The 13076-nt window shown below is 36.8% G+C and overlaps 1 long non-coding RNA gene across 1 annotated transcript in view; it reads right to left on the reverse strand.

The window, feature by feature from the left end:
• Nucleotides 1-2913: 2913 nt before the first annotated feature.
• LOC123239533 overlaps nucleotides 2914-13076 on the reverse strand; it is a 24975-nt gene continuing 14812 nt past the window's right edge. The window contains exons 2-3 of the long non-coding RNA XR_006505731.1: nucleotides 3127-3231; nucleotides 2914-3038 (exon numbers count right to left, since the gene is read on the reverse strand). This is a non-coding gene — a long non-coding RNA (uncharacterized LOC123239533). The remainder of the gene's footprint in view (nucleotides 3039-3126; nucleotides 3232-13076) is intronic.

Below are 13076 nucleotides of genomic sequence, written 5' to 3' on the forward strand. Positions count from 1 at the left end.
GCAAAGCTCAGCCAAAGCAAAGCCAAGGTCCCAAAAGACAAGGGGTCCAAGGGTCCATGTCAGGGGGCTCCCAGGGTATTTACATCCTTTCTGGCCAACTGCCTTTCCTCCTGTCCTCATGGCCTCTGGGAACATTCCGATGTCCAACTGTCTTCAGCTGTCAATCAAGGTGTGACTCTCAACTCCCAGAGTTTGATTATGACATCTTCTAATTTTGATTGCATTCATTTTGTTTGTGCAAAACCTTTTTTAATTTAATGTAATCAAAATTATTTATTTTACATTTTGTAATTTTTTCTAACTCTTGCTTGGTCTTAAAATTTTTCCTTTCCCAAAGATCTGACAAGTGTTCAAGTATTCTGTGTTCACTTAATTTACTTATAGTTTCCTTCTTTATATTCAAGTCATTCACTCATTCTGAGTTTATCTTGGTGTAGGGTGTGAGATGTTGATCTAAACCTAATCTCTCCCATACTGTTTTCCATTTTTCCCAGCAGTTTTTGTTAAATAGTAGATTTTTGTCCCAAAAGCTGGGCTCTTGAGGTTTATCATAAACTGTCTTGCTGAGGTCACTTACCCCAAGTCTATTCCACTGATACTCCCTTTTGTCTTTTAGCTAGTACCATATTGTTTTCATGACCACTGCTTTGTAGTACAGTTTAAGATCTGGTATTGCTAGACAACCTTCTTTCACATTTTTTTTTCATTATTTCCCTTGATATTCTTGATCTTTTGTTCTTCCAAATGAACTTTGTTATAGTTTTTTTCTGACTCAGTAAACATGTTTCATGGTAGTTTGATAGGTATGGCACTAAATAAGTAAATTAATTTGGGTAGAATGGTCATTTTTGTTATGTTAGCTCATCCTACCCATGAGCAATAAATGTTTTTCCAATTGTTTAGATCTAGTTTTAATTGTTTGGAAAGTGTTTTGTGTTCATATAATTCCTGTGTTTGTTTTGATAGGTAGATTCCTAAGTATTTTATATTGTTTATGGTGATTGAGTGGTATTTTTCTTTCTAACTCTTGCCCCTGAGATGAGTTGAAAATATATAGAAATGCTGATGATTTATATGAATTTATTTTGTATCCTGCAACTTTGCTAAAGTTGTTGATTATTTCTACTAGTTGATTCTCTAGGATTTTTTAAGTAAACCATCATATTATCTGCAAAGAGTGATAGCTTAATCTCCTCATTGCCTCTTTTAATACCTTCAATTTCTTTTTCTTCTCTAATTGCTACTGCTAGTGTTTCTAGTACAATGTTAAATAATAGAGGTAATAGTGGGCATCCTTGTTTCATGCCTGATCTTATTGGGAAGGCTTCTAATTTATCCCCTTGCATACGATGCTTGTCAATGGTTTTAGATATATTCTGTTTATTATTTTTAGGAAAGGTCCTTCTATTCCTATATTTTCTAGTGTTTTCAATAGGAATGGGTGTTGTATTTTGTCAAAGGCTTTTTCTGCATCTATTGAGATAATCATGTGATTTTTGTTGATTTGCTTAATATGGTCAATTATGTGGATGGTTTTCCTAATATTGAACCATCTTTTTGCTAGTATTCTGTTTAAGATTTTTGCATCTATGTTCATTAGGGAGATTGATCTGTAGTTTTCTTTCTCTGTTTTTGACCTGCCTTACTTTGGAATCAGTACCATATTTGTGTCATAAAAGGAATTCGGTAGAACTCCTTCTTTGCTTATTACGTCAAATAGTTTGTATAGTATTAGGATTAGTTGTTTTTTGAATGTTCCATAGAATTTACTTGTGAATCCATCTGGCCCTGAGGATATTTTCTTACGGAATTCTTTAATGGCTTGTTCAATTTCTTTTTCTGGTATGGGATTATTTAAGTATCGTATTGCTTCTTCTGTTAATCTAGGCAATATACATTTTTGTTAATATTCATCCATATCACCTAGATTGCCATATTTATTACCATATAATTTGGCAAAATAGTTTTTAATGATTGCCTTAATTTCCTCTTCATTAGAGGTGAGTTCTCCCTTTTCATCTTTGATACTGTTAATTTGGTTTTCTTTTTTTCCTTTTTTTAAATTAGATTAACCAGTACTTTATCTGTTTTATTTGTTTTTTCAAAGTACCAGCTACTAGTCTTATTTATTAATTCAATAGTTCTTTTATTTTCAATTTTGTTAATTTCTCCTTTCATTTTTAAGATTTCTAATTTAGTTTTCATCTGGGGACTTTTAATTTGTTTGCTTTCTAGTTTTTTAATTTGCATGCCCAATTCATTGACCTCTTCCCTCCCTAATTTGTTAATATATATACTCAAGGATATACATTTCCCCCTGAGTACTGCTTTGGCTGCATAGATTTTGGTATGATGTCTCATCATTGCCATTCTCTTCAGTGAAATTATTAATTGTTTCTATGATTTGTTCTTACCCGATTTTGGAGAATCATATTATTTAATTTCCAATTAATTTTTGGTTTTCCTCTCCATGTACCCTTGCTAATTATTATTTTTATTACATTACGTTCCGAAAAGATTGTATTTATTATTTCTTCTTTTTTGCATATTTGCCATATTTTTATGCACTAGTATATGGTCAATCTTTGTGAATGTACTATGTGCTGCTGAAAAGAAGGTGTATTCCTTTTTCTCCCTATTTATTTTTCTTCATAGATCTATTAAATCCAATTTTTCTAAGATTTCATTCACAACTCTTACCTCTTTCTTGTTTATTTTTTGTTTTGGTTTATCTAGATCTGATAGAGAAAGGTTCAGGTCTCCCACCCTTCACAAAATTTTTATTGCATGTGTGATATGTGTTTTCTGTCACAGAATAGGGAATATAGAAATACATATTTCATGAAAGCACTGGTATAACCTATATCAGACTATTTACTGCCTTGAAGAGAGGAAGGTGGGAGGGAAAGAATCTGAATCACAAAATGTCATAAAACAACTGTCAAAACTTTTCTACATTTAATTTTTTTTTAATTAAGAGAAAAAGCACCTGGGGGTTTCCAGTAGTAAAGATAGTCCTGGAGGTCTGGTGGCTATATCTGAAAGAGGTATGGAACAGGTTACTGTCATAATGGAGTGTAAGAATTTATTTAAAGAATGCTCACATGCTGATAGGATGCTGCATACATTAGTCTTTCTGTTCTTCCTGTTTCTTTCTGTATGGTATGGTTTCTCAGGGATGAAGAATACACTTTTGGATGCACTTTCCAAAAGTTTAGAGGTCGAAGAGACCTATGAAGAGAGAAAATAAAAGCTAATGCTAGCACCAGAATTGATGGGAAAATGTGGTAAGACTCAATTGTTTCAGGTACAAGGGCATACTGTTGTATTGCCATATGAAAATTAGGAATGAGACTTTCATCTTTGACCAGAATGAATGTGTCATACACAGCATTATGAAAATCAGCTTGATTGATACCAGGAAGCTAAGAAAATCTCACAAAAACCACAAGGACATCAACCATTGTACCTCCTATACCCCAGGTGTGTTTGTTTGTGTGGATGTCTCATTAAGGGAATTCGTCTCGTTAAGAGAGTGTTCGGATTCCCTCCTATGCAAGGACACTCTGGCACCACAGTTTTCAGAAAGAATTATTTATTAATTATAAAATGGGCAGTGAAATATTTGATTTACAGCAACAATAAAATATACAACCAAGAAGTACAAAAGCGAAAGCAATAAGAGCGTATATAAGCCAAAAATACATCACCAAATCGGGGGAGACACCAACTCCTGGTTCGCAAGGCTGGGGGTCCCGGTACAGCCCCCCAGAGACCCGACTGGGAAGGTCCCGGGCAGAGTGTCCTCTCCATGGGTGAGACACCAGAGGGCTGAGGGCTCCGTGAGGACCTTTATGGGGGTCATAGACAAAAGTGGCTTTTGGCCATTATGCTTGCATAACCTGGCTAATCTTGGCAAGGAATGGGGTGTGTGGGATTAAAGCTAAAAATGTTGGACTAAACAATTTTGGGTCCTAGAATCTTCCCAAGAGAGGGGGCCAACCCTCCCTGAAAGATCCATGGGACTGTTTACAGTTTTTCTGGAGTGGCGAGTTCCCAGAAACTGTAGGCATGTGAACAGTTAGACATCCACCTGGGGCCTGGTGAGGGTCCCCAGAGATATCCTCCTTCTTGCCCATCCTTGAACCAATACCACGTGGTCATTTCTAGGTCCAGAGCTAGGCCTATGCCTGTATAAGCTTTCCAAATTCATATATGAATCTTTCAGTGGGAAAGAAGGACATAGATTTCATATGAGGTAAGCCATCATTTACTGTTGTAGTTATTATTTTCCCCCCAGGATTTTTTTTAGCCCCTGTCTAGAAATGCCATCTGTTTCCTCAACAGATACCTTGATATTCTCTTAAGGAAGTCGTTTACACCTTTGAGTCCCCAAAGAGGAAAGTTTCATACCTGGGATCACAAGTTTTAGAAAGAACTAGAAAGAAGTTCAATGTCCAATTCTAATTCACAAGCACCTATCACCAATCCTTAGGGCAATAAAAATGAGAAAAAAAATCAATTCATCAACAATTTTTCAAGACTATGTTCCACAATTATCAATGGACTGGGCTCCCTAATTAACCAAGATGTCTCAGCCAAGAACATAGCCATTCATTATTCTCTAAGATGTTCACTGTTTCTGGTCCTATATCCTGGGTGGACTAGAAGAGAAGGAAGAGGTCCCCACCATAAATAATCAGGAGAAATATATGCTAACTGGAGGATAATCAAACCAGCCTGGTTTCAGTCAGAGGAATGGAGCAGCTGATGGGGAGATAAGTGGTAAACTGAGCCCCATGACCCTTTTGATCTAGCAGATTAGGTATAAATGGAACAGATTCTTTAAGTAGCAGTCTATGTAGGTATGCTTTTGCCTCAGTGGACTGATATTCAGGACCATTTACAATCAGACTTATGACCTGGATATCTGGAGGAGGACAGGGATAGGGGGCAGGGAGACATGGAAGATTAATCCAGTGTTTCACCTTTCTTACCTCAGGGAGATATGTTCACTGGTATATTCATAATAGCAAAAAAGCAACCAAGCAAACAAATAGTTCTTTTCTGAATGTATTCATAAGATGAGTATCAAGCATGGGAGATTCTGTTTTGAAAAAGAGAATGGGACCATTCTACCCAAATTAATTTACTTATTTAGTGCCATACCTACCAAACTACCAAAAAACTTTTTTACTGAATTAGAAAAAACTATAACAAAGTTCGTTTGGAAGAACAAAAGATCAAGAATATCAAGGGAAATATTGAAAAAAAAGTGAAGTGAGGTGGCCTAGCAGTACCAGATCTTAAACTGTACTATAAAGCAGTGGTCATCAAAACAATATGGTACTGGCTAAGAGACAGAAGGGAGGATCAGTGGAATAGATTTGGGTCAGCAAATGTCAGCAAGACAGTCTATGATAAACCCCAAGAGCCCAACTTTTGGGACAAAATCCACTATTTGACAAAAACTGCTGGGAAAATTGGAAAACAATATGGGAGAGATTAGGTTTAGATCAACATCTCACACCCTACACCAAGATAAATTCAGAATAGGCGAATGACTTGAATGTAAAGAAGGAAACTATAAGTAAATTAAGTGAACACAGAATAGTATGCTTGTCATATCTCTGGGAAAGGAAAGATTTTAAAACCAAGCAAGAGTTAGAAAAAATTACAAAATGTAAAATAAATAATTTTGATTATATTAAATTTTAAAAGTTGTCGTACAAAAAAAGACAATGCAACCAAAATCAGAAGAGAAACAACAAATTGGGAAAAAATCTTTATAACAAAAAACTCTTACAGAGATTTAGTTACTCAAATATACAAGGAGCTAAATCAATTGTATAAAAAAATCAAGCCATTACCCAATTGATAAATGGGCAAGGGACATGAATAGGCAATTTTCAGATAAAGAAATCAAAACTATCAATACATACATTAGAAAGTATTCTAAATCTCTAATAATTAATAATAATTAGAGAAATGCAAATCAAAACCATGCTGAGGTATCACCTCACACCTAGCAGATTGGCTAAAATGACAATAGGGAAGAGTAATGAATGTTGGAGGGGATGTGGCAAAATTGGGACATTAATGCATTGCTGATGGAGTTGTGAACTGATCCAACCATTCTGGATGGCAATTTGGAACTGTGCTCAAAGGGCTATAAAAGAATGCCTGCCATTTGATCCAGCCAAACCCCAAAGAGATCATAGATAAAAAGTCATGTACAAAAATATTTATAGCCACACTTTTTGTGGTGGCAAAAAACTGGAAAACGAGGGTCTGCCCTTCAATTGGGGAATGGCTGAACAAATTGTGGCATATGCTGGTGATGGAATACTATTGGGCTCAAAGGAATAATAAACTGGAGGAATAACATGTGAACTGGAAAAACCTCCAGGAATTGATGCAGAGTGAAAGGAGCAGAGCCGGAAGAACATTATACGCAGAGACTGATACACTGTGGTAAAATAGAATGTAATGGACTTCTTTACTGGCAGCAATGCAATGACCCAGGACAACTCTGAGGGACTTATGGAAAAGAACGCTACCTACATTCAGAGGAAGAATTGCAGGAGTGGAAACAAAGAAAAAAAACAACTGCTTGAACACATGGGTTGATGTGGACATGATTGGGGATGTAGACTGGAAATTACCACACCAATGCAATGATCAATAATAGATAAATAGATCTTGATCAATGACACATGTTAAAACCAGTGGAAATGCATGTTGGCTATGTAATGGTGGTGGTGGTGGGGAGGTGAAGGGGAAAGTAAAAGCATAAATCATGTAACCATGGAAAATTTTTCTAAAAAATAAAATTAAAAAAACTTAATTTAAAAAAATGTAAAAAAATTATAAGAGAATGTGCAGTGATAGGGTCTGAGAGAACAGAAGAGTTATGGTCTGAAGGCCTGTAATGAGTGATGTCCACATTCCTATCTTCTGAGATGTCTTCAAAGAAAGAACTCCAGGTCATGCCCTTCCTTTAGGATGAAGGGAGACAGTAGGAGTAAGGCTCCTAAGAGCAAGGAATATTGTTGGCACATCAAGACAAGCTGTATAGCTAACCCACTTTGGGTAAGAAAGGAAGCAGGTGCAACCACTAGTCCAGGAAGTGGTAAACATACGCAGTTTTTGTGGTGGGGAGCAATGAAATATTGCTGGGGTTTTCCTTAAGCCACTCTCCTAATTCGAAAATGCAGAGCTTACATAAGATGAGAGTGATTCAAGCAGGGTTGGGACCACTGTTAAAATGAGACAACAGGGTTGCAAAAGTTTTAGGGGTTCTCTGCTAGGATGTTTCCTGCCAGAGAATACCACCGTGCTTGTTCCCTTGCTTATGTCTGTGCTGGTTAATTTCCTAGAAGCATGTAGAACACCAATTTGAAATAAGTTGATGATGATAATATGGCACTGTTGAATTTTACTGTAGACAATCCATTTTCTCCTTAGGGGTCTTAACCAATTTGTGTGCATGTGTGTGTGTGTGTGTGTGTGTGTGTGTGTGTGTGTGTGTGTGTGTGTGTGTGTGTGTGATGTATCCCTTTGATAATATGAAGCTGCCTATGAACCTATTTTCCCAATAATATTTTTAAATGTATAAAATATACTGGATTATAAAAGAAACCAATTATTTTGAAATACAATTATCACATTATTTTTTACAAAACAGTTCATAGACTTGACATTAAAAACCCCTGGCTTAGAATATGGACATTACAGAGGTCAAGACAGTATCAGATTTAAAAGAGCTACCTTAAACTAGCTAAAGAAGCCTATAGACATAAATGAGCACTGCTTTCGTAACAAAATCTCACTGTCTACCCAGTATTTCCTGTTTACTCAAACATTTTAAGAATATGAATGCTAACTCTCTGGGCTTCTACTCTCCACATAAGATGATCAGTCCAAGTCACCTACCAACCACACCTCCCTTAAATATCTGATACAATATTCACTTCTCTGTCCCCCCAAAAATGATCTCTTCCTATTGCACTCTGGCTATAACCACATCCATTCTCAGCACTGTTTCCCAGGACAGAAACATTTGAGGTATGTACCATTTTGTCTCCAGATGTGAGCTAGAAAGACTGTAGACCCAAGACTGGCCGAGGGAGACAATTGATTGCCTCCATGTCCTGAACTGGTGCAGGTCTTTCACTGGTAGTGTCCCAAGAATCCATAGTATGCCAGAAGGCACTTGTGGAAGGAATGGTGCCAAGATCCCAATAGGAAACCATTAAGAAAGCAAAAATACAGAAAGATTATGATACAGAAGGGATTATGATCTGGAGTTCTGGAGAAACTCTCCCATCCCTATCCCCATCTACCCTTTATCTTCCTTCAAGGAAGACATGAGAGGTAAGGAGACTAACATCATCTTCACCATCCCTAGTCCCAGGTGTAAAAGGGAATTCTTGGTTCTCTCTGAGTTCACACTTGTGAAAAGGGAATCCTTTGTTCTCTCTGCTTAGTTAACACTTTTGTTGGCAATAACTTTGAGTCAACACAAGCTTGAACTAGGTGGGAGAAGCTTGAAAGCCACTTAGTAAGTTCACACCTTACTTGATACTAGGTGAGAACAAGTCAGAAACTTAAGAGTTCACACACTCAGAAAGGTGTGATTCCAAAGATAAGAACTCAGACAATTTGGAAGCTGCTATGGAAGCTTGTGAAAAGGGGCAGAGACAGGAAGCCACCATAAAAGCCATGAAGGCAGTATGGTGGAGGAGACTGGTAGAAAGTGAACTCCAAGAACAGAGTCACTCCAAGAAGGAAGTTGGCTTCAAGAAGAAGGTTGGCTCAAAGAAGAAAGTAAGTCTCAGGAGTCACCTTCAGTTCTAGTCGTTGTCTTGGGTGAGTGGATAGCTGGTTTTCCCTTCCTGTCTTCTGGAGGCAGTTTAAATTCTGTCTGAAGGTTGACAAGTCCTGGCTGAGCCAAGCACTAGAACAATATTTAGTTAGATAAGTTAATGTCTTTTCTACCCTTTTGTATTTCTCTACTTTATAAATAAAAAATTTATAATTTTCATATATTTAGCCAAACCATTAATTTTAACACTTACACAGGATAATGAGATCATCTGTCATGAGACAGATTTGCTCATAACAGGGAAGGCTTGGTTAGCCCTGTATCTTGTCATCTTGTTAAATACTTATTTATCCCAGGAATATGTGAGGCAGATAATTACTAAAACCTTCAGATCTTTTTCAGAATCAGTTTAATCTCCATCTTCTACTTGTGGCATTTGTTTTATAAACCTGAATGTGGAACTTCATACTGTTGCCATTCAGCTTTGTCTGGTGTTTTAAGCTAAGATCTTTTCGTATTCTGACTCACACAATGGCTTAGCTATCCCTTCTAGCTATGTTTCATCTACCACCTTGAAAAGAATGTTTTCTATGTCTTCATCCAAGTCACTGACAGAAATATTGAACAGCCCAAGACCTTGAGGCCCCCTACCAGAAACTTCCAAGTTATTAACATAACCAGTCTTGATTACATTTCTCCACTTTGTCCATAATAATAACATGAAAAAATCTGAACTACTTTACTGGAATCTAGTCATACTATGTCTACAGCATTTCCCTGATTTATTAGTCTAACTACTAATAAATGGAGGGAAAAAGAAATGAAATCGGTCTGGCATGACCTAACCTGGATGAATTCACAATGAGTATTAGCAATCCCCACTTGTTTTCTTCTCTAAATGTTCACAAATTATCCTTTCAACATTTTGTTCTAAAATTAAACCAGAAATAGAAGTCAAGTTCACTTTCCAGCAACTTTTCTGACTTCAGCTTCTTCTCTCATTTTTAGAAATTGGAACAGTAGGGGCAGGTAGGTAGTTTAGTGGATAGAGAGCTAAGCCTGGAGATGGGAGGTTCTGGATCCACTTCTGCCCTCAGATGCGTCCTAGTTGTGTGACCCTGGACAAGACACTTAAGCCCAATTGCCTAGCCCTTACTACTCTTCTGTCTTGGAATTAATACTTAGTATTAATTCTAGGACAGAAAGTAAGGGTTAAAAAATTGGAACATCTACTTTTTTTTGGTGTCATTTGATAACCCTTATTCTCTAATACCTTTCAAAAATATCTTCAGAGTGGCTACTAATAAACATCTGGCAGTTTTTTTCACTAATTCATTTATGTATTACATGTATAAAAGAAAAATAGTGGGAGCAATCTTCTGAACCAAAACTGACTTTATTGTAGAAGCTATAGATCACAAAGGCAGGGTCAGAGACATACCTAATCTTTTCTAATACCTGGAGCCCATTTGTTGACTGGTTTATATACTTTCTGCAAGAGAATCAGATTACACAAAATACACCCCCCAAAGGGGTCAGTTGAACATTTTTCTCAGGGGACAACCAAAATTTTACCTTCTAAAAGGTTTGTTTCTTCCAGAAGGTCAGGTTTTTCCCCTATTTAAAAAAATATTTTTTATTATTATGCAAACCCACTTCCATGTTGGTCATTGTTGGAGTAGCAAACTCAGACATAGCCAAACCCCAAAATAAAACAGTAAACCCACTGATGTGAATACACATCTATCTGACTTCAACAGTTCTTTCTCTGGAGGAGGATAGCATTCCTCATCATAAATCTTTCAGGGTTGTTCTAGATCATTGTGTTGCTGAGAGTAGAGTAGCCAAGTTTTCACAATTGATCTTCATTCAGTATTGTTGTTACTGTGTACAGTGTTCTTCTGGTTCTGCTAATTTTGTTCTGGATCAGTTCACACAGATTTTTCTGCAATCATTTTGCTTATCATTTCTTAGAGCACAATAATAATGCATTACCAATTTATGTCACAATATGTTCAGCTATTTCCCAATTGATGGGTATCCCCTCAGTTTCCAATTCATTGCCACTACAAAAAGTGCTGCTATAAATATTTTTGTACAAGGAAGTTCTTTCCCCTTTTTTAATGATCTCTTTGGAATACAGAGCCATTAGTAGTATTAAAGGATCAAAGGATATCGAGTTTTATAGCCCTTTGGGAATAGTTACAAATTGTCCTCCAGAATGGTTGGATAAGTTTACGACTCCACAGTGTTGAAGATCAGGGTATGGTGAGGCAATATCCTCGTTTACAATTTTGCTTAAGGCCTGTCCTAAATGCAATAGTGTTCTCTCTATCACAGAGTCCTTATTCCTGTCTCCATTGCAGGATTTCTGGAATATTGATATCTTTTAATACCTGTGACTCACCTTCCCCCATTCCTAGACTGAACTAAAAAATGTTGTCTTTTCCTAAGTTAGGATCTATGGATGTTAATTGGCCACAGTGACCTTAAGCAAATCACTCTATCACTTACCTGTTAATTTGGTTCAACAGTCCTTTCTGTTGATAAATTTCTGTGATTCTTTATGACTTCATAATGTCATATAATTTCCCGGTTCTTCTATTAGCTTGCCTGACCAGGTCCTTACCAATACTCAGATCTATCCATCAGTCAACAATTCAACAAGCATTTTTTAAGTGCCTACTGTTGGCCAGATACTGGGGGATACAAAGAAAGGCAAAACCCCAAAAACAATAGTCCCTGCTCTTAAGGAACTCTCAGACTAATGGGGGAGATAGAAACAATGTACAAAAACATACATATATATGCATATATACATATGTGTATCATATGTATACATAATAATACTTATACACATATAATAAGTGGGAGATAATTAGTGGGCAAATCAAGCTAAGGGGTTAGTGCCAATGCATTCATCCTAGCACTTCAAAAGGGAGTCAAAAGAAGTGAGTAACACTTAGCCAGAATCACCAAAGTCCTGGGGCTTCACTGTTTTCCTTGAACGACTCTATTTGATCAAAATGATCTATGCTTGTATTGAAGCATAGATGAAACAACTCTTTCTTCTTGACCACTTAGAAGCATGTTCCTATCTATCTTCTTTGTTCTTAATAACATGGGAAGGAGACAACTTTAAGAGAAAAAATGAGAAACAAAAGGCCACTACAGCCTTCTTTCTCTTTCTGGTCCTTAGCACCTATGCCTCCAATACTCTCATATTGTCCCATATCTCTCTTATCAGAAATAAAGTACATAGATGAAATGTTGGAGAGGATGTAATACATTGTTGATGGAGCCATGAATTGATCCAACCATTCTGGGAAGAAAGAAAGAAGGAAAGAAGGAAAGAAAGAAAAAAGAAAGGAAGGAAGGAAGGAAGGAAAAAGAAAAAGAAGATATTGATTTCTGCTTGGTCTATTTTAGTTTACAGAGAGTCTATTTATTCAGGAAAGTGACATTCTCCTTCCTCCAGAGCTTTTATTTCTTTTTTTAAATATTTTACTTAATTTATTTTTAGCATTTATGTAGTCTTTGTAGAAAACCCCCCCTTTTTTTTTCTTTTGTGTCACTGCTAGTGACTTTTACTGTTACTTTCTCCTTTGGTGGGAATCTCGAAACTTGCAATAATTTTTGTTACTAGTTGATATTTTCTTTGACATGATTTTCTTTGATTAACTCACATCTCCAGCTTTAATTTATTCCTGAATTGGGGCTTCATGCCAGAATCAGATTTCTCCCCCTACTGTACTTTTGGATAGGCCTTTCTAACCAGCTTGGCTTTACCCTGGTTTCCTGGGTTCTTAAACCAACCTTCACTTGTCCCTAAATCTTTGAAGTTCATACTGCCACATCCTCAGGGCCCACCATGGACTTTCAGAACTAAATATTAGGACTCTGGAACCCTAAGCACATTGGCTATCCTGGTTCAAGTCCTGAAGCTCTTTACTAGAGCTTCTAACATTCTCAACTTAACTTTCTGAACACCTTGGGATTTCCTAATGGCAGTCCCCTTCTTTGGTTGCTTTGGATCACAGAGAATATACTTGTTACTGTATATTATTTATCCCATCTCATCTTGTGTCAGCACGCCAGAGCTGACTCTGATTTTGTTGGAGATGTTACCTTTCCTATTGCCTTTGGGCTTCATATTGACTTTTTGTGCAGGTATGGGATGGAAGAAGCTGATTCCATAGTTTCTCATTGAATTTCTTGATCCTTATTGGTCTGATACAAACATTTGCTG

Source organism: Gracilinanus agilis, chromosome 3, assembly GCF_016433145.1.
Source record: "Gracilinanus agilis isolate LMUSP501 chromosome 3, AgileGrace, whole genome shotgun sequence".
In the NCBI taxonomy this organism is placed as follows: domain Eukaryota; kingdom Metazoa; phylum Chordata; class Mammalia; order Didelphimorphia; family Didelphidae; genus Gracilinanus; species Gracilinanus agilis.